Below are 16,447 nucleotides of genomic sequence, written 5' to 3' on the forward strand. Positions count from 1 at the left end.
GAATGCCTCCAGATGTGCATCGGAAACGACTAGTGGTCTTCCAGGGAACGATCAAAGCGTAGACTGTTTGAAACATTACTCCCATGGAGGAAAGTGCGTATTGTGACTGTTGTATTCTATCCCGATGCAATTTCTGTGTTTCATCAACACTCTGATTGTCCACAGGTTATAGAAAGCCCCTAGATGTGCATCGGAATCTACTACTGGTCTTCCAGGGAACGATCATAGCGTAGACTGTTTGAGACATTACTCCCATGGAGGAAAGTGCGCATGGTGACTGTTGTATTCAATGCCGATGCAATTTCTGTGTTTCATCAACACTCTGATAGTCCACAGATTACAGAATGCCTCCAGATGTGCATCGGACACTACTACTGTTCTTCCACTGAATGATCAAAGCGTAGACTGTTTGAGACATTACTCTCATGAAGGAAAGTGCGCATGATGACTTTTGTATTCAATCCCGAGGCAATTTCTGTGTTTCATTAACTCTTTGAAGGTCCACAGATTACAGAAAGCCCCCAGATGTGCATCGGAAACTACTACTGGTCTTCCAGGGAACGATCAATGCGTAGACTGTTTGAGACATTACTCCCATAGAGGAAAGTGCGCATGGTGACTGTTGTATTCAATCCCGATGAAATTTCTGTGTTTCATCAACACTTTGAAGGTCCACAAATTACAGAATTCCTCCAGATGTGCATCGGAAACTACAACTGGTCTTTCAGGGAACGATCAATGCGAAGACTGTTTGAGACATTACTCCCATGGAGGAACGTGCGCATGGTGACTGTTGTATTCAATCCCGTTGCAATATCTGCGTTTCATCAACACACTGATAGTCCACAGATTACGGAATGCCTTGAGATGTGCATCGGAAACTACTAGTGGTGTTCCAGGTAACTATCAAATCGTAGACTGTTTGAGACTTTACTCCCATGGAGGAAAGTGCGCATGGTGACTCTTGTATTCAATCCCGAGGCAATTTCTGTGTTTCATCAAGACGTTGAAGATCCACAGATTACAGAATGCCTCCAGATGTGCATTGGTAACTACTACTGGTCTTCCAGGGAACGACCAAAGCGTAGACTGTTTGAGACATTACTCCTATGGAGGAAAGTGCGCATGGTGACTGTTGAATTCAATCCCGATGAAATTTCTGTGTATTATCAACACTTTGAACGTCCACAGGTTACAAAATGCCTCCAGATATGCATCGAAAAACTACTACTGGTCTTCCAGGGAAAGATCAAAGCGTAGACTGTTTGAGTCATTACTCCCATAGAGGAAGGTGCGCATGGCGACTGTTGTATTCAATCCCGAGGCAATTTCTGTGTTTCATCTACACTCTGATAGTCTACAGATTACAGAATGCCTCCAGATGTGCATCGCAAACTACTACTGTTCTTCCATGGAATGATCAAAGCGTAGACTGTTTGAGACATTACTCTCATGAAGCAAAGTGCGCATGATGACTGTTGTATGCAATCCCGAGGCAATATCTGTGTTTCATCAACTCTTTGAAGGTCCACAGATTACAGAAAGCCCCCAGATGTGCATCGGAAACTACTACTGGTCTTCCAGGGAGCGATCAAATCGTAAACTGTTTGAGACATTACTCCCATGGGGGAAAGTGCGCATGGTGACTGTTGTATTCAATCCCGATGCAATTTCTGTATTTCATCAACACATTGAAGGACCACAGATTACAGATTGGCTCCAGATATGCATCTTAAACTACTACTTGTCTTCCAGGGAACGATCAAAGCGTAGACTCTTTGAGACATTACTCCCATGGTGGAAAGTGCGCATGGTGACTGTTGTATTCAATCCCGACGCAATTTTGTGTTTCATCAACACTTAGATAGTCCACAGATTACAGAATGCCTCGAGATGTGAATCGGAAACTATTACTGGTCTTCCAGGGAACGATCATAGCGTAGACTGCTTGAGACATTACTCCCATGGTGGAAAGTTCGCATGGTAACTGTTGTATTCAATCCCGATGCAATATCTGTGTTTCATCAACACTTTGAAGGTCCACAGATTACAGAATGCCTCCAGATGTGCATCGGAAACTACTACTGGTCTTCCAGGGAACGATCAAAGAGTAGACTGTTTGAGACATTACTCCCATGGAGGAAAGTGCGCATGGTGACTGTTGTATTCAATAACGATGAAATTTCTGTGTATTATCAACACTTTGAACGTCCACAGATTACAGAATGCCTCCAGATGTGCATCGGAAACGACTAGTGGCCTTCCAGGGAACGATCAAAGCGTAGACTGTTTGAAACATTACTCCCATGGAGGAAAGTGCGTATTGTGACTGTTGTATTCAATTCCGACGCCATTTCCGTGTTTCATCAACACTTAGATAGTCCGCAGATTCCAGAATGCCACCTGAAGTGCATCGGAAACTACTACGGGTCTTCCTCGTAACGATGAAAGCGTACACTGCTTGAGACATTACTCCCATGGAGGAAAGTTCGCATGGTGACTGTTGTATTCAATCCCGATGCAATTTCTGTGTTTCATCAACACTTTGAAGGTCCACAGATTACAGTATGCCTCCGGATGTGCATCGGAAACTTCTACTGTTCCTCCAGGGATTGATCAAAGCGTAGACTGTTTGAGACATTACTCTCATGAAGCAAAGTGCGCATGATGACTGTTGTATGCAATCCCGACGCAATTTCTGTGTTTCATCAACTCTTTGAAGGTCCACAGATTACAGAAAGCCCCCAGATGTGCATCGGAAACTACTACTGGTCTTCCAGGGAACGATCAAAGCGTAGACTCTTTCAGACATTACTCCCATAGAGGAAAGTGCGCATGGTGACTGTTGTATTCAATCCCGATGAAATTTCTGTGTTTCATCAACACTTTGAAGGACCACAGATTACAGAATTCCTCCAGATGTGCATCGGAAACTACAACTGGTCTTTCAGGGAACGATCAATGCGAAGACTGTTTGATACATTACTCCCATGGAGGAACGTGCGCATGGTGAATGTTGTATTCAATCCCGATGAAATTTCTGTGTTTCATCAACACTCTGACAGTCCACTGATAACAGAATGCCTCCAGATGTGCATCGGAAACTACTACTGGTCTTCCAGGGAATGATCAAAGCGTAGACTGTTTGAGACATTACTCCCATGGAGTAAAATGCGTATGGTGACTGTTGTATTCAATCCCGATTCAATTTCTGTGTTTCATGTACACTTTGAAGGTCCACAGATTACAGAATGCCTCCAGATGTACATCGGAAACTACTACTGGTCTTCCAGGGAACGATCAAGGCGTAGACTGTTTGAGACATTACTCCCATTGACGAAAGTGCGCATGGTGACTGCTGTATTCAATCCCGATGCAATTTCTGTGTTTCATCAACACTTTGAAGGTCCACAGATTACAGAATGCCTCCAGATGTGCATCGGAAACTACTACTGGTCTTCCAGGGAACGATCAAAGAGTAGACTGTTTGAGACATTACTCGCATGGAGGAAAGTGCGCATGGTGACTGTTGTATTCAATAACGATGAAATTTCTGTGTATTATCAACACTTTGAAGGTCCACAGATTACAGAATGCCTCCAGATGTGCATCGGAAACGACTAGTGGTCTTCCAGGGAACGATCAAAGCGTAGACTGTTTGAAACATTACTCCCATGGAGGAAAGTGCGTATTGTGACTGTTGTATTCTATCCCGATGCAATTTCTGTGTTTCATCAACACTCTGATTGTCCACAGGTTATAGAAAGCCCCTAGATGTGCATCGGAATCTACTACTGGTCTTCCAGGGAACGATCATAGCGTACACTGTTTGAGACATTACTCCCATGGAGGAAAGTGCGCATGGTGACTGTTGTATTCAATGCCGATGCAATTTCTGTGTTTCATCAACACTCTGATAGTCCACAGATTACAGAATGCCGCCAGATGTGCATCGGACACTACTACTGTTCTTCCACTGAATGATCAAAGCGTAGACTGTTTGAGACATTACTCTCATGAAGGAAAGTGCGCATGATGACTTTTGTATTCAATCCCGAGGCAATTTCTGTGTTTCATTAACTCTTTGAAGGTCCACAGATTACAGAAAGCCCCCAGATGTGCATCGGAAACTACTACTGGTCTTCCAGGGAACGATCAAAGCGTAGACTGTTTGAGACATTACTCCCATAGAGGAAAGTGCGCATGGTGACTGTTGTATTCAAACCCGATGAAATTTCTGTGTTTCATCAACACTTTGAAGGTCCACAAATTACAGAATTCCTCCAGATGTGCATCGGAAACTACAACTGGTCTTTCAGGGAACGATCAATGCGAAGACTGTTTGAGACATTACTCCCATGGAGGAACGTGCGCATGGTGACTGTTGTATTCAATCCCGTTGCAATATCTGCGTTTCATCAACACACTGATAGTCCACAGATTACGGAATGCCTTGAGATGTGCATCGGAAACTACTAGTGGTGTTCCAGGGAACTATCAAATCGTAGACTGTTTGAGACTTTACTCCCATGGAGGAAAGTGCGCATGGTGACTCTTGTATTCAATCCCGAGGCAATTTCTGTGTTTCATCAAGACGTTGAAGATCCACAGATTACAGAATGCCTCCAGATGTGCATTGGTAACTACTACTGGTCTTCCAGGGAACGACCAAAGCGTAGACTGTTTGAGACATTACTCCTATGGAGGAAAGTGCGCATGGTGACTGTTGAATTCAATCCCGATGAAATTTCTGTGTATTATCAACACTTTGAACGTCCACAGATTACAAAATGCCTCCAGATATGCATCGAAAAACTACTACTGGTCTTCCAGGGAAAGATCAAAGCGTAGACTGTTTGAGTCATTACTCCCATAGAGGAAGGTGCGCATGGCGACTGTTGTATTCAATCCCGAGGCAATTTCTGTGTTTCATCGACACTCTGATAGTCCACAGATTACAGAATGCCTCCAGATGTGCATCGCAAACTACTACTGTTCTTCCATGGAATGATCAAAGCGTAGACTGTTTGAGACATTACTCTCATGAAGCAAAGTGCGCATGATGACTGTTGTATGCAATCCCGAGGCAATATCTGTGTTTCATCAACTCTTTGAAGGTCCACAGATTACAGAAAGCCCCCAGATGTGCATCGGAAACTACTACTGGTCTTCCAGGGAACGATCAAAGCGTAAACTGTTTGAGACATTACTCCCATGGGGGAAAGTGCGCATGGTGACTGTTGTATTCAATCCCGATGCAATTTCTGTATTTCATCAACACATTGAAAGACCACAGATTACAGATTTTTCTCCAGATATGCATCGGAAACTACTACTTGTCTTCCAGGGAACGATCAAAGCGTAGACTCTTTGAGACATTACTCCCATGGTGGAAAGTGCGCATGGTGACTGTTGTATTCAATCCCGACGCAATTTTGTGTTTCATCAACACTTAGATAGTCCACAGATTACAGAATGCCTCGAGATGTGAATCGGAAACTATTATTGGTCTTCCAGGGAACGATCATAGCGTAGACTGCTTGAGACATTACTCCCATGGTGGAAAGTTCGCATGGTAACTGTTGTATTCAATCCCGATGCAATATCTGTGTTTCATCAACACTTTGAAGGTCCACAGATTACAGAATGCCTCCAGATGTGCATCGGAAACTACTACTGGTCTTCCAGGGAACGATCAAAGAGTAGACTGTTTGAGACATTACTCCCATGGAGGAAAGTGCGCATGGTGACTGTTGTATTCAATAACGATGAAATTTCTGTGTATTATCAACACTTTGAACGTCCACAGATTACAGAATGCCTCCAGATGTGCATCGGAAACGACTAGTGGTCTTCCAGGGAACGATCAAATCGTAGACTGTTTGAAACATTACTCCCATGGAGGAAAGTGCGTATTGTGACTGTTGTATTCTATCCCGATGCAATTTCTGTGTTTCATCAACACTCTGATTGTCCACAGGTTATAGAAAGCCCCTAGATGTGCATCGGAATCTACTACTGGTCTTCCAGGGAACGATCGTAGCGTAGACTGTTTGAGACATTACTCCCATGGAGGAAAGTGCGCATGGTGGCTCTTGTATTCAATGCCGATGCAATTTCTGTGTTTCATCAACACTCTGATAGTCCACAGATTACAGAATGCCTCCAGATGTGCATCGGACACTACTACTGTTCTTCCACTGAATGATCAAAGCGTAGACTGTTTGAGACATTACTCTCATGAAGGAAAGTGCGCATGATGACTTTTGTATTCAATCCCGAGGCAATTTCTGTGTTTCATTAACTCTTTGAAGGTCCACAGATTACAGAAACCCCCCAGATGTGCATCGGAAACTACTACTGGTCTTCCAGGGAGCGATCAAAGCGTAGACTGTTTGAGACATTACTCCCATAGAGGAAAGTGCGCATGGTGACTGTTGTATTCAATCCCGATGAAATTTCTGTGTTTCATCAACACTTTGAAGGTCCACAGATTACAGAATTCCTCCAGATGTGCATCGGAAACTACAACTGGTCTTTCAGGGAACGATCAATGCGAAGACTGTTTGAGACATTACTCCCATGGAGGAACGTGCGCATGGTGACTGTTGTATTCAATCCCGTTGCAATATCTGCGTTTCATCAACACACTGATTGTCCACAGATTACGGAATGCCTAGAGATGTGCATCGGAAACTACTAGTGGTGTTCCAGGGAACTATCAAATCGTAGACTGTTTGAGACATTACTCCCATGGAGGAAAGTGCGCATGGTGACTGTTGTATTCAATCCCGAGGCAATTTCTGTGTTTCATCAACACCTTCAAGGTCCACAGATTACAGAATGCCTCCAGATGTGCATTGGTAACTAATACTGGTCTTCCAGGGAACGACCAAAGCGTAGACTGTTTGAGACATTACTCCCATGGAGGAAAGTGCGCATGGTGACTGTAGTATTCAATCCCGATGAAATTTCTGTGTATTATCAACACTTTGAACGTCCACAGATTACAAAATGCCTCCAGATATGCATCGAAAAACTACTACTGGTCTTCCAGGGAAAGATCAAAGCGTAGACTGTTTGAGTCATTACTGCCATAGAGGAAGGTGCGCATGGCGACTATTGTATTCAATCCCGAGGCAATTTCTGTGTTTCATTAGCACTATGATTGTCCACAGATTATAGAATGCCCCCAGATGTGCCTCGGAATCTACTACTGGTCTTCCAGGGAACGATCAAACCGTAAACTGTTTGACACATTACTCCCAGTGAGGAAAGTGCGCATGGTTACTGTTGTATTCAATCTTGATGCAATTTCTGTGTTTCATCAACACTCTGATAGTCCACAGATTACAGAATGCCCCCAGATGTGTATCGGAACCTACTACTGTTCTTCCAGGGAACGATCAAAGCCTAAAGTGTTGGAGACATTACTCCCATGGAGGAAAGTGCGCATGGTGACTGTTGTATTCAATTCCGACGCAATTTCTGTGTTTCATCAACACTTAGATAGTCCGCAGATTCCAGAATGCCACCTGAAGTGCATCGGAAACTACTACGGGTCTTCCTCGTAACGATGAAAGCGTACACTGCTTGAGACATTACTCCCATGGAGGAAAGTTCGCATGGTGACTGTTGTATTCAATCCCGATGCAATTTCTGTGTTTCATCAACACTTTGAAGGTCCACAGATTACAGTATGCCTCCGGATGTGCATTGGAAACTTCTACTGTTCCTCCAGGGATTGATCAAAGCGTAGACTGTTTGAGACATTACTCTCATGAAGCAAAGTGCGCATGATGACTGTTGTATACAATCCCGACGCAATTTCTGTGTTTCATCAACTCTTTGAAGGTCCACAGATTACAGAAAGCCCCCAGATGTGCATCGGAAACTACTACTGGTCTTCCAGGGAACGATCAAAGCGTAGACTCTTTCAGACATTACTCCCATAGAGGAAAGTGCGCATGGTGACTGTTGTATTCAATCCCGATGAAATTTCTGTGTTTCATCAACACTTTGAAGGACCACAGATTACAGAATTCCTCCAGATGTGCATCGGAAACTACAACTGGTCTTTCAGGGAACGATCAATGCGAAGACTGTTTGATACATTACTCCCATGGAGGAACGTGCGCATGGTGACTGTTGTATTCAATCCCGATGAAATTTTTGTGTTTCATCAACACTCTGACAGTCCACTGATAACAGAATGCCTCCAGATGTGCATCGGAAACTACTACTGGTCTTCCAGGGAATGATCAAAGCGTAGACTGTTTGAGACATTACTCCCATGGAGTAAAATGCGTATGGTGACTGTTGTATTCAATCCCGATGCAATTTCTGTGTTTCATGTACACTTTGAAGGTCCACAGATTACAGAATGCCTCCAGATGTACATCGGAAACTACTACTGGTCTTCCAGGGAACGATCAAGGCGTAGACTGTTTGAGACATTACTCCCATTGACGAAAGTGCGCATCGTGACTGTTGTATTCAATCCCGATGCAATTTCTGTGTTTCATTAACACTCTAATTGTCCACAGATTATAGAATGCCCCAAGATGTGCATCGGAATCTACTACTGGTCTTCCAGGGAACGATCAAAGCGTAAACTGTTTGAGACATTACTCCCATGGAGGAAAGTGCGCATGGTTACTGTTGTATTGAATCCCGCTGCAATATCTGTGTTTCATCAACACTCTGAGAGTCCACAGATTACAGAAGTCCTCCAGATGTGCATCGGAAACTACTACTGGCCTTCCAGGGAACGATCAAAGCGTAGACTGTTTGAGACATTACTCCCATGGAGGGAAAAGCTCATGGTGACTGTTGAATTGAATCCCGAGGCAATTTCTGTATTTCATCAACACATTGAAGGTCCACAGATTACAGATTGGCTCCAGATATGCATCGGAAACTACTACTTGTCTTCCAGGGAACGATCAAAGCGTAGACTCTTTGAGACATTACTCCCATGGAGGAAAGTTCGCATGGTGACTGTTGTATTCAATCCCGACGCAGATTTGTGTTTCGTCAACACTTAGATAGTCCACAGATTACAGAATGCCTCGAGATGTGCATCGGAAACTACTACTGGTCTTCCAGGGAACGATCAAAGCGTAGACTGCTTGAGACATTACTCCCATGGAGGAAAGTTCGCATGGTGACTGTTGTATTCAATCCCGATGCAATTTCTGTGTTTCATCAACACTTTGAAGGTCCACAGATTACAGAATGCCTCCAGATGTGCATCGGAAACTACTACTGGTCTTCCAGGGAACGACCAAAGCGTTGACTGTTTGAGACTTTACTCCCATGGAGGAAAGTGCGCATGGTGACTGTTGTATTAAATAATGATGAAATTTCTGTGTATTATCAACACTTTGAACGTCCACAGATTACAAAATGCCTCCAGATGTGCATCGGAAACTACTACTGGTCTTCCAGGGAAAGATCAAAGCGTAGACTGTTTGAGTCATTACTCCCATGGAGGTAGGTGCGCATGGCGACTGTTGTATTCAATCCCGAGGCAATTTCTGTGTTTCATTAACATTATGATTGTCCACAGATTATAGAATGCCCCCAGATGTGCATCGGAATCTACTACTGGTCTTCCAGGGAACGATCAAACCGTAAACTGTTTGATACATTACTCCCATGGAGGAAAGTGCGCATGGTTACTGTTGTATTCAATCTTGATGCAATTTCTGTGTTTCATCAACACTCTGATACTCCACAGATTACAGAATGCCCCCAGATGTGTATCGGAACCTACTACTGGTCTTCCAGGGAACGATCAAAGCCTAAACTGTATGAGACATTACTCCCATGGAGGAAAGTGCGCATGGTGACTGTTGTATTCAATCCCGCCGCAATTTTGTGTTTCATCAACACTTAGATTGTCCACAGATTACAGAATGCCTCGAAATGTGCATCGGAAACTATTACTGGTCTTCCAGGGAACGATCATAGCGTAGACTGCTTGAGACATTACTCCAATGGAGGAAAGTTCGCATGGTGACTGTTGTATTCAATCCCGATGCAATTTCTGTGTTTCATCAACACTTTGAAGGTCCACAGATTACAGAATGCCTCCAGATGTGCATCGGAAACTACTACTGGTCTTCCAGGGAACGATCAAAGAGTAGACTGTTTGAGACATTACTCCCATGGAGGAAAGTGCGCATGGTGACTGTTGTATTCAATAACGATGAAATTTCTGTGTATTATCTACACTTTGAACGTCCACAGATTACAGAATGCCTCCAGATGTGCATCGGAAACGACTAGTGGTCTTCCAGGGAACGATCAAAGCGTAGACTGTTTGAAACATTACTCCCATGGAGGAAAGTGCGTATTGTGACTGTTGTATTCTATCCCGATGCAATTTCTGTGTTTCATCAACACTCTGATAGTCCACAGATTACAGAATGCCTCCAGATGTGCATCGGACACTACTACTGTTCTTCCACTGGATGATCAAAGCGTAGACTGTTTGAGACATTACTCTCATGAAGGAAAGTGCGCATGATGACTGTTGTATTCAATCCCGAGGCAATTTCTGTGTTTCATTAACCCTTTGAAGGTCCACAGATTACAGAAAGCCCCCAGATGTGCATCGGAAACTACTACTGGTCTTCCAGAGAACGAACAAAGCGTAGACTGTTTGAGACATTACTCCCATAGAGGAAAGTGCGCATGGTGACTGTTGTATTCAATCCCGATGAAATTTCTGTGTTTCATCAACACTTTGAAGGTCCACAGATTACAGAATTCCTCCAGATGTGCATCGGAAACTACAACTGGTCTCTCAGGGAACGATCAATGCGAAGACTGTTTGAGACATTACTCCCATGGAGGAACGTGCGCATGGTGACTGTTGTATTCAATCCCGTTGCAATATCTGCGTTTCATCAACACACTGATAGTCCACAGATTACGGAATGCCTTGAGATGTGCATCGGAAACTACTAGTGGTCTTCCAGGGAACGATCAAAGCGTAGACTGCTTGAGACATTACTCCCATGGAGGAAGGTTCGCATGGTGACTGTTGTATTCAATCCCGATGCAATTTCTGTGTTTCATCAACACTTTGAACGTCCACAGATTACAGAATGCCTCCAGATGTGCATCGGAAACTACTACTGGTCTTCCAGGGAACGACCAAGGCGTAGACTGTTTGAGACTTTACTCCCATGGAGGAAAGTGCGCATGGTGACTGTTGTATTCAATCCCGATGAAATTTCTGTGTTCCATCAACACTTAGATAGTCCGCAGATTCCAGAATGCCACCTGAAGTGCATCGGAAACTACTACGGGTCTTCCTGGGAACGATGAAAGCGTACACTGCTTGAGACATTACTCCCATGGAGGAAAGTTCGCATGGTGACTGTTGTATTCAATCCCGATGCAATTTCTGGGTTTCATCAACACTTTGAAGGTCCACAGATTACAGAATACCTCCAGATGTGCATCGGAAACTTCTACTGTTCTTCCAGGGAATAATCAAAACGTAGACTGTTTGAGACATTACTCTCATGAAGGAAAGTGCGCATGATGACTGTTGTATGCAATCCCGAGGCAATTTCTGTGTTTCATCAACTCTTTGAAGGTTCACAGATTACAGAAAGCCCCCAGATGTGCATCGGAAACTACTACTGGTCTTCCAGGGAACGATCAAAGCGTAGACTCTTTCAGACATTACTCTTATAGAGGAATGTGCGCATGGTGACTGTTGTATTCAATCCCGATGCAATTTCTGTGTTTCATGTACACTTTGAAGGTCCACAGATTACAGAATGCCTCCAGATGTACATCGGAAACTACTACTGGTCTTCCAGGGAACGATCAAAGCGTAAACTGTTTGAGACATTACTCCCATGGAGGAAAGTGCGCATGGTTACTGTTGTATTGAATCCCGCTGCAATTTCTGTGTTTCATCAACACTCTGAGAGTCCACAGATTACAGAAGTCCTCCAGATGTGCATCGGAAACTACTACTGGCCTTCCAGGGAACGATCAAAGCGTAGACTGTTTGAAACATTACTCCCATGGAGGGAAAAGCTCATGGTGACTGTTGTATTCAATAACGATGAAATTTCTGTGTATTATCAACACTTTGATCGTCCAAAGATTACAAAATGCCTCCAGATGTGCATCGGAAACTACTACTGGTCTTCCAGGGAAAGATCAAAGCGTAGACTGTTTGAGTCATTACTCCCATGGAGGAATGTGCGCATGGCGACTGTTGTATTCAATCCCGAGGCAATTTCTGTGTTTCATTAAGACTATGATTGTCCACAGATTATAGAATGCCCCCAGATGTGCATCGGAATCTACTACTGGTCTTCCAGGGAACGATCAAACCGTAAACTGTTTGACACATTACTCCCATGGAGGACAGTGCGCATGGTTACTGTTGTATTCAATCTAGATGCAATTTCTGTGTTTCATCAACACTCTGATAGTCCACAGATTACAGAATGCCCCCAGATGTGTATCGGAACCTACTACTGGTCTTGCAGGGAACGATCAAAGCCTAAACTGTTGGAGACATTACTCCCATGGAGGAAAGTGCGCATGGTGACTGTTGTATTCAATCCCGATGCAATTTCTGTGTTTCATCTACACTTTGAACGTCCACAGGGTACAGAATGCCTCCAGATGTGCATCGGAAACTACTACTGGTCTTCCAGGGAACGACCAAATCGTAGACTGTTTGAGACATTACTCTCATGAAGGAAACTGCGCATGATGAGTGTTGTGTTCAATCCCGAGGCAATTTCTGTGTTTCATCAACACTTTGAAGGTCCACAGATTAGAGAATGCCTCCAGAAGTGCATCGGAAACTACTACTGGTCTTCCATGGAACGATCAAAGCTTAGACTGTTTGAGACATAACCCCCATGTAGGAAAGTGCGCATGGTGACTTTTGTATTCATTCCCGATGCAATTTCTGACTTTGATCAACACTCTGGTAGTCCACTGATAACAGAATGCCTCCAGATGTGCGCCGGAAACTACTACTGGTCTTGCAGGGAACGATCAAAGCGTAGACTGTTTGAGATATTACTCCCTGGGGGGAAAGTGCGCATGGTGACTGTTGTATTCAATCTTGATGCAATTTCTGTATTTCATCAACACATTGAAGGTCCACAGATTACAGATTGGCTCCAGATATGCATCGGAAACTACTACTTGTCTTCCAGGGAACGATCAAAGCGTAGACTCTTTCAGACATTACTCCCATAGAGGAAAGTGCGCATGGTGACTGTTGTATTCAATCCCGATGAAATTTCTGTGTTTCATCAACATTTTGAAGGTCCACAGACTCCAGAATTCCTCAAGATGTGCATCGGAAACTACAACTGGTCTTTCAGGGAACGATCAATGCGAAGACTGTTTGAGACATTACTCCCATGAAGGAACGTGCGCATGGTGACTGTTGTATTCAATCCCGATGCAATATCTGCGTTTCATCAACACACTGATAGTCCACATATTACAGAATACCTTGAGATGTGCATCGGAAACTACTAGTGGTCTTCCAGGGAACTATCAAAGCGTAGACTGTTTGAGACCTTACTCCCAAGGAGTCAAGTGCGCATGGTGACTGTTGTATTCAATCCCGATGAAATTTCTGTGTTTAATCAACACTCTGACAGTCCACTGATAACAGAATGCCTCCAAATGTGCATCGGAAACTACTACTGGTCTTCCGGGGAATGATCAAAGCGTAGACTGTTTGAGACATTACTCCCAAGGAGTAAAATGCGTATGGTGACTGTTGTATTTAATCTCGATGCAATTTCTGTGTTTCATGTACACTTTGAAGGTCCACAGATTACAGAATGCCTCCAGATGTACATCGGAAACTACTACTTGTCTTCCAGGGAACGATCAAGGCGTAGACTGTTCGAGACATTACTCCCATTGACGAAAGTGCGCATGGTGACTGTTGTATTCAATCCCGATGCAATTTCTGTGTTTCATTAACACTCTGATTGTCCACAGATTATAGAATGCCCCAAGATGTGCATCGGAATCTACTACTGGTCTTCCAGGGAACGATCAAAGCGTAAACTGTTTGAGGCATTACTCCCATGGAGGAAAGTGCGCATGGTTACTGTTGTATTGAATCCCGCTGCAATTTCTGTGTTTCATCAACACTCTGAGAGTCCACAGATTACAGAAGTCCTCCAGATGTGCATCGGAAACTACTACTGGCCTTCCAGGGAACGATCAAAGCGTAGACTGTTTTAAACATTACTCCCATGGAGGGAAAAGCTCATGGTGACTGTTGAATTCAATCCCGATGCAATTTCTGTGTTTAATCAACACTCTGATGGTCCACAGATTACAGAATGCCTCCAGATGTGCATCGGAAACTACTACTGGTCTTCCAGGGAACGGTCAAAGCGTAGACTGTTTGAGACATCACATCCAAGGAGGAAATTGCCCATGGAGACTGTTGTATTCAATCCCGAGGCAATTTCTATGTTTCAAGAACACTCTGATAGTCCACAGATTACAGAATGCCTCCAGATGTGCATCGAAAACTACTACTGGTCTTCCAGGGAATGACCAAAGCGTAGACTCTTTGAGACTTTACTCCCATGGAGGAAAGTGCGCATGGTGACTGTTGTATTCAATAACGATGAAATTTCTGTGTATTATCAACACTTTGAACGTCCACAGATTACAAAATGCCTCCAGATGTGCATCGGAAACTACTACTGGTCTTCCAGGGAAAGATCAAAGCGTAGACTGTTTGAGTCATTACTCGCATGGAGGAAGGTGCGCATGGCGACTGTTGTATTCAATCCCGAGGCAATTTCTGTGTTTCATTAACACTATGATTGTCCACAGATTATAGAATGCCCCCAGATGTGCATCGGAATCTACTACTGGTCTTCCAGGGAACGATCAAACCGTAAACTGTTTGACACATTACTCCCATGGAGGACAGTGCGCATGGTTACTGTTGTATTCAATCTTGATGCAATTTCTGTGTTTCATCAACACTCTGATAGTCCACAGATTACAGAATGCCCCCAGATGTGTTTCAGAACCTCCTACTGGTCTTCCAGGGAACGATCAAAGCCTAAACTGTTGGAGACATTACTCCCATGGAAGAAAGTGCGCATGGTGACTGTTGTATTCAATTCAGACGCAATTTCTGTGTGTCATCAATACTTAGATAGTCCGTAGATTCCAGAATGCCACCTGAAGTGCATCGGAAACTACTACTGGTCTTCCTGGGAACGATGAAAGCGTAGACTGCTTGAGACATTACTCCCATGGAGGAAAGTTCGCATGGTGACTGTTGTATTCAATCCCGATGCAATTTCTGTGTTTCATCAACACTTTGAACGTCCACAGATTACAGAATGCCTCCAGATGTGCATCGGAAACCACTACTGGTCTTCCAGGGAACGACCAAAGCGTAGACTGTTTGAGACTCTACTCCCATGGAGGAAAGTGCGCATGGTGACTGTTGTATTCAATCCCGATGCAATTTCTGTGTTTCATCAACACTTTGAACGTCCACAGATTACAGAATGCCTCCAGATGTGCATCGGAAACTACTACTGGTCTTCCAGGGATCGACCAAATCGTAGACTGTTTGAGACATTACTCTCATGAAGGAAACTGGGCATTGTGAGTGTTATGTTCAATCCCGAGGCAATTTCTGTGTTTCATCAACACATTGAAGGTCCACAGATTACAGATTGGCTCCAGATATGCATCGGAAACTACTACTTGTCTTCCAGGGAACGATCAAAGCGTAGACTCTTTGAGACATTACTCCCATGGAGGAAAGTTCGCATGGTGACTGTTGTATTCAATCCCGACGCAATTTTGTGTTTCGTCAACACTTAGATAGTCCACAGATTACAGAATGCCTCGAGATGTGCATCGGAAACTACTACCGGTCTTCCAGGGAACGATCAAAGCGTAGACTCTTTCAGAAATTACTCCCATAGAGGAAAGTGCGCATGTTGACTGTTGTATTCAATCCCGATGAAATTTCTGTGTTTCATCAACACTTTGAAGGTCCACAGATTACAGAATTCCTCAAGATGTGCATCGGAAACTACAACTGGTCTTTCAGGGAACGATCAATGCGAAGACTGTTTGAGACATTACTCCCATGGAGGAACGTGCGCATGGTGACTGTTGTATTCAATCCCGATGCAATATCTGCGTTTCATCAACACACTGATAGTCCCCATATTACAGAATGCCTTGAGATGTGCATCGGAAACTACTAGTGGTCTTCCAGGGAACTATCAAAGCGTAGACTGTTTGAGACCTTACTCACATGGAGGCAAGTGCGCATGGTGACTGTTGTATTCAATCCAAATGAAATTTCTGGGTTTCATCAACACTCTGACAGTCCACTGATAACAGAATGCCTCCAGATGTGCATCGGAAACTACTA

The sequence above is a fragment of the Schistocerca gregaria genome, chromosome 8, assembly GCF_023897955.1.
Source record: "Schistocerca gregaria isolate iqSchGreg1 chromosome 8, iqSchGreg1.2, whole genome shotgun sequence".
NCBI classification, from domain to species: domain Eukaryota; kingdom Metazoa; phylum Arthropoda; class Insecta; order Orthoptera; family Acrididae; genus Schistocerca; species Schistocerca gregaria.